The sequence below is a fragment of the Chelonia mydas genome, chromosome 3, assembly GCF_015237465.2.
Source record: "Chelonia mydas isolate rCheMyd1 chromosome 3, rCheMyd1.pri.v2, whole genome shotgun sequence".
In the NCBI taxonomy this organism is placed as follows: domain Eukaryota; kingdom Metazoa; phylum Chordata; order Testudines; family Cheloniidae; genus Chelonia; species Chelonia mydas.
In genome coordinates, this window is record NC_057851.1 from 80,225,468 (window position 1) to 80,245,332 (window position 19,865).

General features: G+C 41.2%; 1 protein-coding gene and 1 long non-coding RNA gene across 6 annotated transcripts in view; both read left to right on the forward strand.

The window, feature by feature from the left end:
- The window catches only part of FOXO3 (forkhead box O3), a 146,004-nt gene that overhangs the window by 39,861 nt on the left and 86,278 nt on the right, over positions 1–19,865 (forward strand). The gene's annotated exons all lie outside the window — the stretch shown is intronic.
- LOC122465023 lies at positions 5,041–19,751 on the forward strand. The gene is made up of 3 exons (XR_006289543.1): positions 5,041–9,553; positions 11,741–11,921; positions 17,859–19,751. It is a non-coding gene; the product is annotated as an uncharacterized LOC122465023 (long non-coding RNA).

Consider the following 19,865-nt stretch of genomic DNA (forward strand, 5'->3'; position numbering starts at 1 on the left):
CTAGTACTTTCCTGAATTTCTTACCAGAACTAACAAGCAGAGCCTTACACACACTTACACTGATTTTGCAAGAGTATTTGACTGGGTTTAATTTTTGTTAATGCTTGTATTTGGTTTCTTCTGTTACAAATACCTGTATTCTCAGTTGACATTTGCCTGAGTAAATACTTGAAAGGTTATAAGGAATATTATGCTGGAACTCATGGACTGAGCTAGCCTGTTTCTCAGGTTTCACAAGGTTGGGGGTGGGGGAGGTGTGCGTGTGTGTGTGGGATGGGGGTGGAGGGGTGTTGCTGGCTTTTTCTACCCATCCTGTAAGGAAAGTAGTCTGAAGAGCTGTAGTCATTTAAAAAAGGAATCACAATTAACTCTCCTAGGTCAGGACAGGTCCAAGTTGCCATCTCTTTTTCCAGAACTGCTTCAAGCACTGTTAAAATCAGACTTGATACCCAAAGAGAAATGCTTTGTTTTACTATCATACAGGGCCAGATTCTTATTTACACCAAGACTCCTCTGTTCTGTTCTGGCACAATAGAGGGGGCTTAAATTTTACATGCACTGCCAAAGCAGTGTAAAAAGAGGCCTTAGGGAAATGAGAATCAGGCCCAAAAGCATTCAACTCTTTATGCTGAGTGGTACATACTCACCTGAGTAGTGCCATTGATGGCAATGGGACTTTTCACATCACTATTACGTAACATGAGGATGTGATGCACAATTGTGTTCACTTTTTGAAATCTTCCTTCCCCCTTTGCTCCCCTTGTGTACCTTTGTTGTTTATTTCTTCTCCATTTAGAAAATTCATCTGGAGAAGACAATTAGTAGGTGGTAGAATACTTTTATCTGTTCTTTAAGGTATTTAAGGCATCTTGTGACTTCTTTTCCTTTACCAGAAGTGTCTATTGCTCTGTTTTAATGATAGATTAAAACCTATCACCCAAGGCTTTCATTTTGTTTCCTGTCTGAATTAACCAATAAATTTAGGGACTGCTCATGTTAGTAAAGTTACTCACATGCATAGGTATTTTCAGGATTGGAACCCAAGACAGAATTTGTACAGTAAATCCATCTCAGCAGGAAAAGAGACTAGACTGTATTGGGGAAGGATAAGTAATGCAAAGTAAATAAAGTCTAGATATTTTTTTCCAGGATTGCATAGTAGTCCAGTTGTATGTGTCCTGGGAATTAAGATAGGTTTGAAAGCTTTAAATGACTTGTTTTGATGAGGCAAGGGAGGAAGAGAAGAAAGGAAATAATATGATTGGATATTTTCTTCTGTACAGATCTGTTGCAAATTTTCCTACTGAAATAATGGATAATGGTTTTGGATTGTTGATGGGAGGTGTATACATGTGCAAAATCTGGAAAGACCATTTTTGTTTTCTGTGTAAAAATCAATCTTTTGTTTGAAAGTGGCCGTCTGAAGGAGTATGGCAAACAATGCTATCATAGTGCATCTTCTTTTTCTTTGGGTGCAGTTGTCACTAGAGATTTATAACTCTTTTCTTGGTTCATTGTTCCCTGGCCAGTGTGTACTCTCCATTCAGTGGTGCCAGAATTAAGATGAGGCCTGCCTGTTTCAATAAGGCTGCTTTGTTGTCAAGATGGCAGTACTTGTATAGAAATTGGATTGACTCCAACAGAGCTTGCATGATACACTGCAAAACTATTGTCATATGATCCTTTTATTACTAAGAAAAAGCTTGTTCTCTTAAAAAGAAAGACAGGAATAGTTATTTTTCTGTTTTCTTGTTAAGGGGAAAAAAGTCACCAGAAAGATTTTCTATGAATAATTTACTGCAAATTTGAAAACTGTGCCTTATTATTGAGTATAATAAAGAGATCAGATTAAATGGACCTTAATGTAGAAATATGATGGAATCATATATAGTTCATCTTATTGAACAAGAGCTGTGATGAAACAGAATCAAGTAACCAGTGTGTACGCACATGCAGTTAAACCTCAGAAAGGAGGGGGTGGGAGATGAGGTGTGTATGAGTGTTAAAGAGAGAGATCGAAAGATCAGTGTGTGCTGTATGCCATTGGGGTCTCTGTGTAGTATAGTTCTTTTACCTATGTGTATATTACCAGTGAATACAAAAGGGGCATTGTCAATTTACTTCAACTGAGCTCTTTGGGGAAGGGACCATCTTTTTGCTGTGTGTGTTTGTATAGCGCCTAGCATAGTGGGGCCCTCATCCATGACTGGAGTTACCACAGTACAAATAAATAATTAATAATAACAAAACACCAACAACAAAGTTTATTTTAAAAAGAGATATTACAAATTGGTAAATAGAATTAATTTCAATGAAAACAATTAAGCAAAACTAAGCATATCCCCCTCCAGAGTTGGTAATACAGACAATAGTATCAGGCTAGTGCATGAGAATCAGAAAGTGAAAGTGCGGACAAGTCTGGCTTTATTGTCCAAGCTGATTGCAAAGCAGAAAGTAACCATACAGCATGCTCCATAAAAAATAAGTTAGATATTAAAATTCTGTCAGTCTTAACAATTGAAGTTCTCAGTAACACAAATAAGGGATTTTGTTCTTTAAAAACATGGAGGGGGAAATCAGTACAGTACATATAAGTCAGTAGGAGTTCAGCACATTTAAGGAGAACAAAATATCATTTGATAGCTAGATGATATATTTTAAAAGAGAACTGTCCCCTGACTTTTTATCTTTATCTATTCACAGTAAAAAAGTAAATGCACTTTGTACTACAAAGCAATGTTAGCAAAAGAATAGTAAGTTACCATAGTGGTAATGCGAGGTGGAGAAATTACATTAGATTCACATGCATTTTGTCTCTGTGTCTTTTTGTTTTGGAATGATTAATGAACTCTTGTTGTCAGGAATCAGGGCCTGCAGCAGAGCCAGTCTCTGTGCAACCTAATGAGCGCAGCTGGCCTGTAGTAGGCTGCCTGATTGGCTGGAAGAATCAGCAGGCCGGCACTTAATTCCAGCAGCACTTCACTGGCTTCTGAAAAGCATTCACTCATAGCTGCAATTGCCCCTGCCTTGTTCACAGTCCTGCTTGCCTTGCCCCCACCCCTACATCCTGCTTTGACCCCAGCTTGCCCCTGCCTTGCCAAACTCCAGGTAACCTGACTCTTGGCCCTGATTTCAGCTTTGACCCTTAGCTCTGGTGCCTGTCCGCTGACTTCTGCCCTAAGCACTAGGCAAGACCGCCCATGTCCCAGGCACTGACACTTGTATAATTGTTCAGGAGAACACCTCCTTTCATGCCACATCTGGTGATTCTAATGAAAGTTTCTTCTTTGGGTTTATGTTTACTGCAAAAGTGTGTGTAGTCTTGGTAATTACAAAACTGTTTTTGAGTTCTGATAATGCATAGATGGGAGTTCATAGATTTTTAAAGCCCGAAGGAAAACTTAAGATAATCTAGTCTGACTTCTTGTTTAACACAGACCATAGAATTTCACCCAGTAACGTCTGCATCAGGACTATAACTTCTGATTGAGCTACTGCATATCCTTTAAAGACATCCAATCTCAAGTTGACAGCAAGTGATAGAGAATTGACCATATCCCTTGGCAAGTTGTACTGTTAGTTGATTCCATTTACTGGTAAAAGTTTGGACCTTATTTCCATTCTCAATTGGTCTAGCTTCTACTTCCAGCCATTGGATCTTGTTATGCCTTTGTCTGCTAAATGAAAGAGACCCGCTACTGTGAGAAATTTTCTCTTTGTGTAAGTAGTTATGGATCATGATTGAGTCACTTCTCAATATTCTCTTAAATAATCTAGATAGATTGAATATCTTAACTCCCTCACCGTGAGACAGGCCTTCTTGAAATAATTCTTTTGTACATGTATGATTTATTATACTTTTGTTCTAAGCTTTTTTTAATAAACTGAAATGTCTGAAATCCTATTTATTCTTCCATTAATAAGTTACTACTTTCAAGTACAGCTGAACGCACAAGAAAGTATAATTTGTATTTGGCAGGTGTGGAGCGAATGTGTATATAGATGCTGTACAATTTTTAACTGATTTTAGGAGTCAGGAACTGTGTAATTCATGGTCATTAGGTAATGGGAAACTAATATGTGATGTTTTAAAAACTTGGGCCTAAACCATCCCCTCCAATAGGAGGAGAATAGTTATTTGGAGAAACTCCCACCAAGGGTAGATCTACACCGCATACTCCTTACGGTGGCATGTAGAGTACATCTGTTGCACACTCCCCTTGCACGGGTATGAATAGCAGTGTAGACAGTGAGGCATTGCTTGAGGGGATGAAAGAACCACCTGAACCCAGTGGGTATGTACCCTACACACCCAAACAATGCCTCCCCTGTCTAGACTGCTGTTCTTAGCAGTGTAGTGACTTGTTGCCAGAGCCTTTCCCCACGGTGGGGAAAGGCTGAGGCAGTGGGGAAAGGCTTTGGCAGCTTCTTGCTGCTGAGGCCTTTCCCTGCCAGAGAGCTGCTGAAGTCTTTCCCACTGAAGGGAAGGACTCTAGCAGCAGGGAAAGGCTCTGGCAGGCAGGGCCAGATTAATCTTTTGTGGGCACTGGTGCCCAGACCGTGGCCCTGCGTCCCTGTGCTCTGCCCTGAGGCCCCGCTCCACCCACCCTTTGCTCCAAACACGGCCGGCCCTAGCCATTTTGGTGCCCTACGCAGCCCCCCAGGCCTCTGGGGGGGGGAAGTCTGGCCCCAGGCCTCCGGTGGGGGGGGAGGGTAATCTCGCCTCCATGGGAGCGGAGGGCTGAGGGGCAAGGGGGAAACGGCCACCTGGCCCCAGCCTGCTCCGCTCTGCTCCCCTGGCTCTCAGCCTTGTGGGGGGAAAGGGGTTAAGCGCCCCCCAGCACTTGCCGGCGGCGCGGCTGGGAGTCAGGGGAGCGGAGCAGGCTGGGACCGGGGCTCTCCATTTACCACACGGTGAGTGCAGGCCTGACCCCTGCAGCAGTCCTCAGGGGAACGGGGGCGGGGCAGGGGTGGAGCCGGGCTGGGAAGAGGCGGGATGGGGGCTGGGCTGGGGTGGAGCAGGGGTGGGGAAGAGGCAGGGCAGGAGCAGCAGCAGCTGCGCAGGGCACCAGGAAATGTGGTGCCCCAAATTCCCTGGTGCCCTACGCAGCTGCGTACTTTGCGTATAGGTAGGGATGGCCCTGGCTCCAAGGCCCCACCCCAGCTCGGCCTCTTCCCCTTAAGGTCCTGCCTGCTACGCACACATGGGGGAGGGGGTGGAGAGGAGCGAGGTGGGGAGGCGTCAGAGAGCAGCGAGTGGCGGGTAGGGGCTCAGGGGGAAGAGGCCGTGAAGGGGCCTCAGGGAAGAGCGCAGGCGGAGCAGGGGGGTGAGGCCACGGTGTGGGCGCCGGGGCCCCTTTTGAGTGTGGGCTTGGCACCAGTGGCGCCATTGTAAAGCTGGTACTGCTGGGAGGAGGAGGCTGCAGGGAAAAGCTCCAGCAGCTCTCCGCTGCTGGAACATTTCCCTCCTTCCTCCCCAGGCCAGAGCCTTTCACTGACACATGTCACTATATACCACAGTATGGCTGCAGCTTGCTTTTCACTGTGGCATGTAGCTACACGTACCCTACATGGTGCCACCAGTGGTGTGCTGGGTAAACATACAGTGACTTATATGGAGTTCTAGACTCCTCATCCCCTTGTGGGGCAGTGGAAGGCACCTCCAAGCACATAGTTGATGTGAATTGCAAGGAAATCTCTGGGTCTCTCAGCAACTACGCGGCTAGTAGAGTTGAGCGAAATTTGGGGGAAACTGACATTTCAGCATTTGTTTTCATCTCAAAACAGTTGACATTTCAAAACTTTTTGTGGAATGGAAATTCTGAAACATTACAGTTCAGAGATGTTGATACATTTTGTTTTGACATTTTTGATCAACACAAAACATTTCAGCATTCACAATATTAAAATGTTTTGTTTCACTTTATTGAAATGTCCCAAAATGCTTTGTTTTGAGTCATTTCAACATTGAATTTGCATTTCCTTATGGTGCATTATGGGAGTTGTGATCCCAGCCCCCATTCTTTTCTGTGGGCCGGGCTCCGTGGTCAAACTACATCTCCCATCATGCACCATTTAGCTCCACCAGAAAGAAATCAGTGTGTTGCCTTATAGGAGATATAGTCCTCCTGGGAGTTTGGCCCACAGGAGAAAATGTGGGCTGGAACTACAACTCCCACAGAGAATTGCAGTTGAATATTTTATGAAACTAATTTAAAGAAGATATGTCAGGTCAATTCAAAAATGAAATATGCTGATTGGGGTCAAATTGACCTGATATGAAATATTTCATTTTGATTTTCCTGAAGGAAAATCATATATTTTTGGCAAAATCAAAATTTTCCCATAGAAAAGGTCAATTTTCTGGAAACTGCATTTTCCTTTGGAATATCATTCTTATGGAAAATTCCTGACCACATCTAATGGCAAGCTTTTTGACTTTGCCATAGGCTATCTTGGAACATAGCTCACTGAGGAGTTGTGCTATGATTGGTAGACCTGCCCTTCCTTGTAGGGTTAGTGCTGAAACTCTCAGTATTATTTTCCTCTGGATTTTCCACTGGAAGGTCTGTGTGTTTGCTGGAGGATGATACAGTACAGACCAACTGTCCTCCAGCTCAACCCACCCTCTGGACTGACATGACACTCCCAATATATAGAGCTACAACCATACAATGTTCATGACTCTGAACTTCCACCACTGTTGCGTTTGTCTTATTTGGCTAGTATATTCAGAAGATTCATTTCCTCTGTGCAATGCAGCAAAGAGCTGATATGGTCTTAGTTTTATGACATCACACCCATGAATTACAACTTTTGATCGAGGAGAATAGTGCAAAAGAAGTAATTCTAAAATCCATTTGCCCTCTGGACATGGCTTCTCTTATGATTATTCACACCAGCTTCATCTTCTTTGATTCCTATCTGTCAGATCAACAGCTGTGGTGGGGCCAAATTAAGTTTTTTCCACCACTTTCTATCTTGTATCAGCTTCATAGCTTCATTCATCTTTAAATCTTTTTGTTCTTTTCATTCTTCTCTGAATCCAACGCATCCCCAGTCTTCCTCTGTTTCTAATTCCTTGCACTCTGGTATGTATTGTCATGTATGGTATCCTTTCTGGGTCCATTTATGACACTCTGCTATCTTCCTTGAATCTTCCGTAAAAGTGTTATTTGCTGCCCTAGCTGTTTTCTTATCCCTTCTTTTTTATTTTCTGCAGTCTTGATACTCTCAGTATTCCCTTCTGCCAGTTCATTTCTGCAGTCAAAATCTTTCGTTCATTGCCTTTCTTCATAGTCCAGCATTTCAACCCATACAGCAGTATTGATATGAATGTTGTCTCAAATACGGTACACTGATTCTTGTGTTTATCAAAATGTCTATAGCCTTCCAGATCTTGGCTAGCACCTAGTACGATTCTTCTTTTCATGTAATCTTCACAATTCCCATTCTTTGATATTAGTCCTCCAAGGTACACACAATTTTCCACTTGATCTAGTTCTTTGCCTCCAAGTTTTATCTTTTTGCCTCTTTCTCTTGTCTTCCAATTTCCTTAATTTTTGTCTTCTCCATGCTATTCTTCACTCCTAATTTTCTGCTTTCCGAGTCTGCGATATCAATTATTCTCTGTAAATCCTCCTTGGTCAATGCTGTGACATCAATATCATCTGCAAATCTAAGGTTATGCATTGTCCTACCACATAGCGTGACTCCTCTCATTTCATCTCACAGTGCTGCAGACATTATTGCTTCCAGAACCAAGATGAACAAATGTGATGATAGTGTGCATCCTTGTCTCACTTCTACAGTCCTGAACCATTCTGTCAGCTTCTTTTCTACTCTTATGGCACTCATTGACTTGCTATAGATGTTTTCTATCAGCTTGATCAATTTTGGGAGGATACCATATGTTCTCAGAACTAGCCATAACCCTTTCTGCCAAATGCTATCAAAAGCCTGTTTGAAGTCTGTAAGGTTGTAATAGCTTTGGCTGTGTTCTGTGTACTTCTCTGATATCTGTCTTATCACAAATAATTGATCTTTATATTTCATCCTGGTCTAAATCCAGCCTGGTTTTGTGTCAAAGGAACACACCCAGATTCATTTTTAATTCTTATCTAAAAGCTTTATGGTAGTCTTTCTTGCTCCTGATCAAACTTTTAAATGAAAACAAATATCTTTTAAAAATAATGCTGTTACCTCATCTCATTTGAGGTTGGGCCTCAACTTTGCTTCCAGCTGGGTGGAGGATCTGTTTTAATGGTGTGGCCTCAGCGATTAATAAACATAGTTGGATTCTCTTATTAGTGGTACATTTTCAGAAATGATTGAGTGGAACTGGTCAGCTGTTTCACCAGTAAACCACTCTGGATATCTAACTGAACATCTTGATTATCTTTTGTCCTTAGTAATATATTGGCTCCTTAATGTCCCCTTTTTCTCTGCCATCTTTGAAGGTCACTTTGGTAGGTAGATGATCCACACCGGAGGAAGCTGGAAAGGAGGAAGCTAAAGAACAGATGATGGACATTGCATTCTGAATCTGACTGGTTGCAGCATAAAGAATTTTTGGAATCTTGTGCCAGAGCAGTGATAGAAGCAGAGAAAAGATGATTTTCCTCTGTCACATCAGGCCTGAAGTTCCCAGAAATTGAACTGTTCTGGGCGGCAGACAGTTTGGTGCATCCGAACGGTCCCGCCTAAGACAGTGTCAGATATTTCTTGCTGCAAGGAGTTATCAGTCTGCTTTATGAACAGGATGGCTTGGACTTGAGCCAGATTTGCTTATTCCATGAAGACAGATATATGCCACTTCTGAACTGAATTCAGGCTGTTTTTCTTATTGAGGTACTAGAGGTGGATTTGGACCAATGGAGCCTGGTTGGCTGGTAAAATCATGCATGGGGAACTGAAGTGGACTTTTAGTAGACTGTTAACACCTCTTGGAAGCACAATTGTATCACTCAAATTGTTGTTGACTATGATAAACTCAACAATTATTTTCTGTCTCTATGGTCGTAGATTGTTGAGTTTATGGTGAAGCAGTGCTGGCACTTTCTTTACTTTTTAGATTTCTTTTGACCCTTTGCAATGTGGTTCTTCGCCGGGATATAGTGCACAGACTGTTGATCTCATTGGCCAATTAACTCCTTTTTGGAACTGTACAAAGATCAAGTGTCCACACTGATTGTGTTAGAACCATTAGCTGCCTTGGATACTGTTGAAAATGTGTTGTTGACACGTTTGTGGACTCTGGCATGGATACACAAGGTTGCTTTTAATTGGTTCTATTCGTTTCTCCCTTCAAGGACCTAGAGGTTTTGCCTTGAGGGCTCTGTTGTAAGGCATTCCATAGGCTGCTAGTGGGACATATATCAGGTCACCAGCAGAGATAGTGAGACATTTTGGGCTGCAGTGCTGCCAGTAGGCTGATAAAAGTCAACTGTGCATCTGTTTTAGATCCAGGAGGTATAGACATACCAGCATTCCCATAGTCTGTCTGAGCTAGAGGGTTGGATGATGAAAGTAAAATGACTGACACTCAATTCAGGTAAGACAAAGATGATGCTGGTCGGTTGGGAAGGTAACCAGAGGAGATGGTTATTTGTAAAGGGCATTGCAATATTCCAGCTGATCTCCTCCCCCCGCACCCCCTCCAAAAATTAGTCTTCTGCTAAATGAAGATGGAAAAGGCTACTCAGCCACTGCTGTTATCTATACATCCACAAGCAGCTGAAGATCAAGTAAGAGCTATCTTTGCAATGAACTTTAGTAACAGAAACTGTCAGCTTTGATCAAGGAAATGAGGGCTAATTTTCTAAAATATAAACATGGAAAGTTAAATAGTTAATTGCTTTTGAAAATCATTATTGAGTGAATGTGCTTTCATGTCAAAATCTCAACTATTTATGAGAAGTGATAAATCTGGTTTGGAACAAAACGTTTAAAAGAGGTGGAGTAGTATCAGCAAATGGCTAATTCAGCATATTTTGCAGATCTGCAAGGTAAATAAGGATTCTGTCTGTTAGAGGCCAATCAAGCCCTGCTTCTTTAGTGTTGGGAATGTCTGTGTCAGATTATGACTAATTAGTACTCACAGCTAGAAATTCAGGAACTTTAGAGCTGAATTTCCTTGTGAAGTAAAAGCTGCAAAACACCATTTTTGTAACTTGTTTTGCAAATCGTCCATATGTTAGTTTCTGTTTCACAGTTGCTAGATTGTAAGTTAGTGATGCACTTTTGCAGCTCTGACTGAAAGGAAGGCTCTTAACAACCATTCTTTTGTAAACTGTGGTTTTTGTTTTATTTACATCTCTTTTATGTTTGGTTTTGAATACAGTAATAGCAATGCAGTAAAGGAAAATTATATTTTGTAAAGTTACGCATATGAGTCAGCATTGAACTGCATCTTAGTGGTTGTTAATATAACTCTATGAGAGATGTACAAAGTGCACTGACCAAAGTAGTCTAAAAATAAGATTCTGCATTATTATAAAGTATTGAGCTGTATGATCAGCATTTGTGGTAGCAGAGAAGGGAGGTAGTAAACTCAGAGTGGTTCTCTGAGTTCTGACCATGAGTATAGCTATCAATCAGAATTTGTTATGATAATGTGGAAAGGTAATGTAAAATAAGAAGGCATTAAATCTAAATACAGAATCTATTATTAGAAATAACTCTGTATTCTATAAGCAAATGAACAATCAATGAGATAGATTCAACGTTACTATTAATTAACTTTATTATCATACCAACCCAAATAAATATTTTAAATAAATATTCCGACGGAATTTCCAGAGCTAAGCATTTGGTGAACAGAAAAAACTTTCAAAATCTTAAATTAAATACATATGAATATACACACTGAAATACTCATTTAGTCCTCTTGATCTTTCAGTGCCACTGTGATGCTAATATTCTTCTGTCTTCACCAACAAATAAAGAGGTCAATTTAATGTTTTAAGTTGATCCAAAGTTTGGTGGGGAACAGTAATTCTGTTTCCATGCCAGCATCTGGAACGACTTGCTTCACTAGTCTGTGTTCAGCTGTGCTCCCCAGAATTTGAAAGGATGGAATTTTTCCCTGAGAGTTAAATTTCCTTTTGTCCTGTGGTCCTCAGAGTTCCCTCCCTGAGAATTACATTCAGTAGTCACTTTACAGTAATTGTTTCTCTTGATCACACTGGCACTGGACCGATTGCACACCAGTGTCAGGTAGCAATTTTCTGTGTAAAGAAAATCTTCTGTAGGGTTCATTTGTATTATAGCCTCAGTATCCGCTCTTTAAATAATAAAGGGGTCAGGAGGCTGCATGTGTGTCCATCTGTCTGTCCAGAACGGCCAATATATTATGGGCATGGGTGTGTTTGTCCAGAGTCTTCACTTACCTCTCTTACAGGGGATATAGAGAGAGACGTTTTCTTTAGACTAAAATTTAGTTGTGAGAAGTGTAGCTTTTTAATTGGAAGAGTGTGGTTTTCATTTTCTTTGCAGTACACTTCATCCAGTTCTCTCCTCCAGCTTGTCCATCCAGGATAGTTTTGTTTATTATTCATTAGTCATTGAAGTTTGTAACTTACCAGTTCTTTCCAGGATCAATTCAAGCAGGCTTTTCACCTATCCATATTTTTCTGAGAATGCTGCTTGTAACAGTCTGTGGCCGCAGCAGGTGCTGCTTATCCAAGTCCAAAGAAGCGCCTCACTCCATCTTCTGCTTCTTCTTTATTCTTGCCTTTAGCTTGCAGTAGGTTGTGACAATGGAGGTAAGGTTGAAGAACTTGAGGAGGAGGATACTAAGGCCTGAAGTGGAAGAACCTCTTGCATGAAGCTGCAAGCAGTTTTTCCAGCGACATTTTGACAGACTCTTCTGCCTCAGTGACGACGTAAGAAATATCAAGGAAGGCAAAATACAATATAAGGTGATTTTTAGAAGTGGCAAAAAATATCAGTATTGGCTTTTGTATAGATTGAATCAGGCCTTCGCTCTCTGACCTTTCATTTTTTGTGTTTTTAAAAAGAGCTGAATCTGAATCAAAGCCTGCTAAGTGTCCTTTTATTTTAACTACCACAGAAGCAGCTAACTTCTTCCCTTTGTTTCATGAATGCAGCAAAGTTTAGCAGTTCTAATTGATAAACTTATAGAGCAGGGGTGGGCAAACTTTTTGGCCCGAGGGCCACATCTGTGTGGGGAAATTGTATGCAGGGCCATGAATGTCGGGCTGGGGCAGGGGGTTGGGGTGCAGGAGGGAGTGTGGTGTGTGGAAGGGGGTGCGGTGTGCAGGAAGATGCTCAGGGCAAGGGGTCGATGTGCAGGAGGGGTGCGGCCTGGGGCTCAGGACAGGAGGTTGGGAGCTCAGGGCAGGGGTGCAGGAGGGGGTGCGCAGTACAGGAGGGGGCTTAGGGCAGGGGGTTGGGGTGCAGGAGTGGTGCTGCAAGGAGCTCAAGGCAGGGGGTTAGGGGGCTCAGAGCTGGGGTGTGGGGTGCAGGAGGGGTTCGGGGTGCGAGCTCTGGCCCGGCGCCGCTTACCTCGAGGGGCACCGGGGTGGCAGCAGCGCACAGCCCTGCCTGCCCTGGCCCCAGGGTGGATTTGATTTAAATCACTAGTCAGGAAGACTCTATTTAATCATGGATTTCTACATAAAAGTAATTCTTGTTGGTTGTTATAAACTTAATACATATTCTTCACAACTCAGAGAAAGATGTAGGTTTCATTTTTAGAAAGTACACACCATACACTTTTTAAGTGATTTATTTTGAAAACTTTTCAGATTAGTTTTACAGCTATATCAGAAAATGAATGATTGTTTGGTTATTTCATTTACCAAAGGTAATTGAGGCAGATATTTATGAAGTCATTGGGAGGTGAACTATTTCCAATTCAACAGGTTAATCATTAATATTTGGAGGATTTTCTTGCCCTGCTGTATTAGGAGGAGAACATCACCAGACAGACATTTAAATTGTTTTATTTAACTAAAACAACTACAACGTTATGTATTCTGGATTTTTTTCTTCAACAGCAAACATATAATATTTTAACAAAACAAGCATGTGAATTTTTGAATTTAGTTAAACATTCAAGTTTTTTAAAATCAGGTTTGTTTTTGTTAAAATTTTTTTAACTAAAATAGTTAAATGAAATATTTTATAAAAAAACCCCAAAATTAAGTTGAGTATGTCAGCCAGGTCAACATGAGAAACTTAAAATATTGGCTTCTGCAGATAACTCAGTCGTCTTCATCTTCATTTTGCTGTTTGTTCATAATCTGGAAAAGAAAAACAAGCTTTCCTGCTTTTTCTAGTCCCAAATGATTTCTCAATTTGGAATGAATTAGTCCAAAGGAAGAAAACATTCTTTCTACACCAGCAGAAGAAGCTACTGCTCTTAAAAGTGAGATTATCACTTCAACAGTCTCAGAATCTAAGTGCTTAAGTGACTTCCACCAGTTCACTGGTGTGACTTTCTTTAAAACATCACCAGCAAATATGTATTTCTTGAATGGTTCACCCTTAGTTCTGTAGTTTATTATACTTGTCATTATGAAGGGATAATTGCTGGATGTCCATATCATAGCCAGCTCTTCTTCTTCAGCAGTTAAGGTTTGACCCTGGTACCGAGTATTGAGAATATTTGCAAGAAAATGAGCTGGAGATAGTGCTTGTCCCATTCGTTTTTTTAATGCTTGTAATTTAACTCTGTCATTGCATATTTCTATTTTTAAGATCGCACTCAGTTCCTTCCAAATTTCAACAGCATCAGCAATAAAACAGCTATTTCCCTGCATTTTGTTCAAGGCTACAGAAATAGGCTTGAGGGTACTCTGCATGTGTTCAACATTTCTCTTAAGCCCAATGTTGAGAACTTTGGCTGTGAGGGTGCCATCTATTTTTTCACGATTTTGTTCACAAACTGTCATCAGATTAGGCCAGTTCTTGACACAGTGCTCAAAACAGTCCACTACTGAGTTCCATCGCACGTCTTGTGGGAGAGTTAGCTTGGTTCTTCCCACTTTTTTCAGAGCAGCTGCTGCAAAGTGGTTGTTATGGAAGTATTTTGCAATTTCAACAACATTAGCCTTAATTTCTGGAACACTGAAGTCTTTGGCTAGGAAGTGCATCAAATGAGCACTGCAGTGATATGTTATTAGCCTGGGACTCTCTTCATTCTCTTCTAAATAATTTCTTCTCATCTTGGATACATTTGCAGCATTGTCTGTGACCAAGCTGCATGCTAGACATTTGAATTTTTTTTCACAGTTTGTTATAGCTTTTACTGCTACATCTTGTAAGTATTCTGCTGTGTGTGCGCATTTCCTGATGTATCAATTGTTTCTGTAAGGCAGACATTCCCTTCTTCTGTTGTCACACAGGCACATACAATAGAATCATTGTGGACATTGCTCCACCCATCAAGACTCAGATTAACAATTTCACCCTCTAGATCCTTTGTACACTGCTCAATTTCTCTTTCATACACTTTATCCAGGAATTTGCCTGAGACATCTGCTCTGTTGGGTGTACTGTATCCTGGTCTTAATGACTGAACCATGTTAATGAAGTGTGGGTTCTCAATCATACGGAAAGGAGAGTTTGTTGCATAAACAAACAGGGCAATTTTTTCATCAATTACCTCTTTTTGTAATCTGCTGGTTCTTATCACAAACTTATCTATGGTTGTGTCTGGATGATGGAGATTTTTTTTTCTTTTTGCTACAGGTGATACACTGTGGCTATGTGACATACATGATGTCACTGAAACACTATCATTGGCAGATAACTCTGAAACTGTAGAAAATGATGCTGATCTTGAAGGTGGATAGTCTTCAGAATCCTGTATGTTGAGGATGGATTCTCCTAAACAAAATAAGTCAATGCAGTTATTTAATTATTATTACCATATTGCTTATTTAGTATTACTCATTGCATTTACTGATACTCAGTACTACTTTAAAGGTGAAATTGTAAAAGGAAGATCTGCCTATTTCAGCTATTTATTTTTTATCACAACTGCATCTAAAATTATAGTACCATAGAGTAACAACTATATTTTTTGCTCAAACATGAGAATTCAAGAATAGTCCAGAAGGAAGACAGGCAGTCCTTAAGAAAGAAGTATGAAATAAAAGTCTGAAGATCCTGCATGTTCAGACATGTTCCTTTCATCATCTTGAACTCAGCTTCCTCCTGAGAAGGAACACTTCTCATGATGTTGTTTCATTCGGGCAACCAGACCTTGCATTTCTTTGTTGCACTGTTTGCATTTTGCACACATGCCTGTCTTACCCACAGGTAGAGGAACTTCATTAAAATATTCCCAAACTGGGTCTCTTTTATGGCCTGCTGTCATTATAGGTTTTCCCTTCTAGTGAGAGAATGGTATGGTAGATCTCAAATCAATGAAGGCTACACTCAGAAAGACCTCAAGACTTCTGGAATATGCTGCTCAAACAGTTTCACTTTTGTTTCTACTGCCTGTCCCTCCCTTCTCACATTTATCTCCAGACTTCTTCTCCTTGTCCAGATCTATTCCATCCCCAGCAATCTTCTATTCATTGGACTTTTTGAAACTTTGCACTTTTAGAGAGAGGTAAAGGATTGACTCTGTGTACACAAATTTGCAGAGGGACAATAAGGTTGAAGTCTGTTATTTCTCACCTCTATATATTATTTATTTATTTAAAAACATTTTTGCTGTTAACCAGCATGTTATCTCTGGAGACACAAATCCACAGTTTGGGAATTTCAAAACTAAGCATCTCTGATGGTATCTTCTAGACTGAGCACTGAGTCCCAATGGGTAGATAGAAAAATTAACCTAAATAATCTATACAGAAGCCCCTGGAACCCCTTAAGATTGGGTCCCTAATCCATGAACTATTGGAACTCATTTACAAAACTTTTCTTAAACATTACATGAGTATATTGTCTCATACTATAGAATTAGAATTTATAATCCCTATTCCATGATGAGATATCTTTGAGCTATAATGTATCTTAATTAAAACTATCTTTAGATAGGTTTTTTCCTCAAAAAGCATTTTATCAAAAAAATCTGATTTTTTTTTATTTAAAAAATAATAATTGATTTTTATCCACCCTGCCTGGCCCGGCGTCACTCCTGGAAGTGGCCAGCATGTCCAGCAGTGGCTCCTGGGGGTGGGCTGGGGCAGGCGGCTCTGCCGTGCGCTGCCCTCACCTGTGGGTACTACCCCCGAAGCTCCCATTGGCTGTGGTTCCCTGTTCCCGGCCAATGGGAGCTGCGGGGGGCGGGGCCTGCAGGCAGAGGGCAGCGCATGGAGCTCTCTGCTCCCCCCTCCCCCAGGGGCCACAGGGACACGGTGCTGGCCGTTTCCGGGAGCGGCGTGGGGCCAGGGCAGGCAGGGAGCCAGTCTTAGCCCCGCTGTGCCACGGGGCTGGCAATCCCGCGGGCCGGATTGAAAGCTCTGATGTGCCGGATCCTGTAGTTTGCCCTCCGCTTTTATAGAGGGGCAAGGAGAATTTTGAAAAGAGAAATCACAACGGTTAACTTCATACTTTACGCTTGCTTCCTCAACACTAGAGATTCTCTGTTTATGCTGTCATTTATGGGTATCATTTGTTGAAAGCAAAGTATAGACATTGAACAGTTTATATGCAGTAATGCATGCAACACTTCCAGCTGTAACTCAAAAAAGAGAGAAGATTTCAAATTCTTTGCTTGTTTAGTTTTTGAATATCATATGCAGTATGTGAGAAACTCATATGACAATTTTGGTTTGCTTGTGTCTTAATCCAAATCGACAGCTTTCCAAGTACATGACACATGTCATTTAAAAGCAGTTTTCAGGTTCAGTGCAGTTCCCATTTATTAGGGAGATGGGAGTGTAACAGGTAAGCTGAGTTAATGGATTAGCTTTAAGCAGTACTATTGTTGGCACTGCCTGAAAATGGATTGTATACCAAGAAGTCATTTCTAGCAAGTGCTATTCTTTCACTCTCTGATTAGAAATGAGAAACATAAATAGAATGGCGTGTATGGAAATGATTCCTGCAGGAAAGTAGCATGTAAAATCAGTAACGGCTATAGGTACTTGGGGCAAAATGTTCAAACATAATACCAGCTCCAAGAGAGGGGAAAGGGGGAGAAGCATTAAGTCAAGCGTGTCTCTGTCCATCTCTGTCTGAATGCTTGAGATGTTACGGACAAATGACACCTTCCAGGCATGCAGCATTGCTATCTTCTTTTAGGACCTTCATGCAGCAGGTTTTACCTTTAGCTGTTTTTAGTAGTTGGGTACTCTTAGCTTGAGGGGGAGTTTACATGAAGAAGGTCATTTAGGAAAACGCCTCCTAATTACAAACACTATTGGTGAAGGGTAACCTATTTCTTGAGAGATGGGTTTTTTTCTTATATGCTTCTTATAGAGTAACATTAATACTAACATTCTTAGGATAATATGATACTGACATATAGCGACTGCCATTAAAAAGATAGTTTACACGTATGTTCTCTACCGCAGTAAGGATACCAGCCTTCTAGCACCCATTGCCCTGAACATGAGTGAGGGTGATCCCGCCGCCCCTGAGCTGTACAGAAAGGATAGTGGGGGTAAAGTCCCTCTGCTTGTGGTGGCAGTAGTGGTGAGTTTAACGAAACAGGTGCTGGAAGAGTTCAGGTTATGAAATATGGTGGTAGCTCTAGTGGTGAGGTGAGTTGTGGGGGGTTGATGGAGGAGCAGAGAGTGTGTACTTGTTAGATGTCTTAATTTTCATTTCCTTGCTGGGTGATTTTGTTTTATGTGTATCAGTGAATTGTAGACCAGCTTTAACTGGCATACAACATTGTGGTTTTTGTATTAATATACATTTATTTTCAGCTCCTGAAAGCCTTGAGATAGGTTTACAGCATGGTAAGTATTTAACCATGTGACTCACTAATATCAAAGGGACAGTTTAAAAGTCACTTATGGTCTGGATTATTTTTACCTGCTATTGTTACATGCAACAGCTAAGATTATTGTAAATGAAAGATATTAGAGAAAAACACTTTTTTCTCTTGATTTTTTAAGTCTGTTTACTTTTGTGCACTTGACAGCACTTTGGACATAATATGAAGTGCATTGAAGTCATTTGGAGTTGACTCCAGAGGATTTGGGACTAGGCCCTTTGGGTAGAGTCGATTTCACTCTTTCCCCTTTATTGTCAGTTGCTTTCCTGTATTGTTTGTGTGGGTCTTTCACACAGCAGGGGAGAGAGAAACTCTTTAAAAATAGGACAGTAGGATTTGTAAAACCACAATTGTCAGGGTGATTCAGGGTAGTCCCTGAAACTGCTTTTAAGTTTGTTTGTTTTTAAATGACTATGTTCTGAGCTGACAGTGTCTCTTTGGTGTAAATGAAGAGGGAGAGTTCTCCGAAATGTGCACAGATGGGTGTATCATGGCTAAAACCCTGCATCTCAGACATTGAGCATAGTCCTACTATTTTTCTAAGGGAGTTGGAGGAATTAATATGAAAAGAACACAAACCAACAGTGTACAGTTAGAAGCAGTATTCAGTTTTTGCTTGGGAAAAAGAGAGGGTGGGGTGGAATAAGTTTAGGCATTTTGTATATAAAAGTTAGCTCACCTCAGATAATGCTACCTGTACACTAGTGTTTGAGACTCGCCCTTTCCCTAGTATAGTCTCAGTTCTGCAAAGACTTCTGTACAAGAGTGACTAAGGTACGCCCACTCTGCTCACTTCTTTTGGAGGAGTGTAGGGTACATACATGGGTAGACCCCCTACCACAGATATAAAGAGGAGTGTAGATGGTGAGGCACTGCTTAGGTGAGTAGAGTAAAGATGTGCCTGAATCCTATGGGGATGTATCCAGGTATATACCTTACATGGCTCTCTATTCGCCCAAGCAGTGCCTCCTTGTCTACTCTGCTATTTTTAGCAGTCCCGCTGCTTCCCCATTGCTGGAGCCCTTCCCCGCTGCCTCCCCGGTGGCAGAGCTTTTCACTGACACATGTAGCTACACACTGTAGTGTGGATGCAGCTTGCTTTTCACTGTGGCATATAGCTACACGTTGCCTGGATGCCACCAATGCTGATATGCTGTCGTGCGAGTAGTGCCACAGAGCTCAATGGGATCAGGGCTTAAATGTCCAGATTTTGGAATAGGAATGCATAACTGATTCTGATCAAACCTTAGACATCGATCCTGCAACTTATTTCATGCTGGTGGGCCCCTGCACCTGTGCAATGCTCCATTGACTTCATTTGGGCTCGGAGCAGGTGCAGGGGTCTGCCCACACTTAGATGTGCTGAAGTAACAAATAGAGGGATCCACGTGCTCAGAATCAGTTGCAGGATCAGGATCTAACCTTGAATACAGGAAAGGGGAGACGTTTAATGTGCACATTCCTGAAGAATTACTCTTCCTCTTCTCCATCTCACCACATAATATTGAATCCATTGTACCCCTCCTCCTCAGACACCCCAAAATGATCTGCATCCGTCAGTTTTGTTTCCACATATAAGTGGAACAAATTCTTGCAATTTCTTCACGTATATATCACTCCCTCTTTTGCTGTTGCTCTGTTTGAGTAAAGGGATTGAGAGTCACAGCAGTGACTCAAGCCAAATTAGAAATAGCACTATTCTTACAGGACCAAAAATGATAGGTAATCTTTGGTATTGTCCTCACAGTATATTGTACTCTTTATTCTTGTGTTTCTCCACTGACCTCTTCATCCTAACTTCACATTAAAAAAGATATTTAAATGCTTGTTCTATTTATGGAGAAATATATAGGTGAAATGTAAAAATTTTCCTCACTTCTCTCTGGTGATAAAGAAAATGAAGTTTTGATTTGCATTAAATTGTATATACACATAG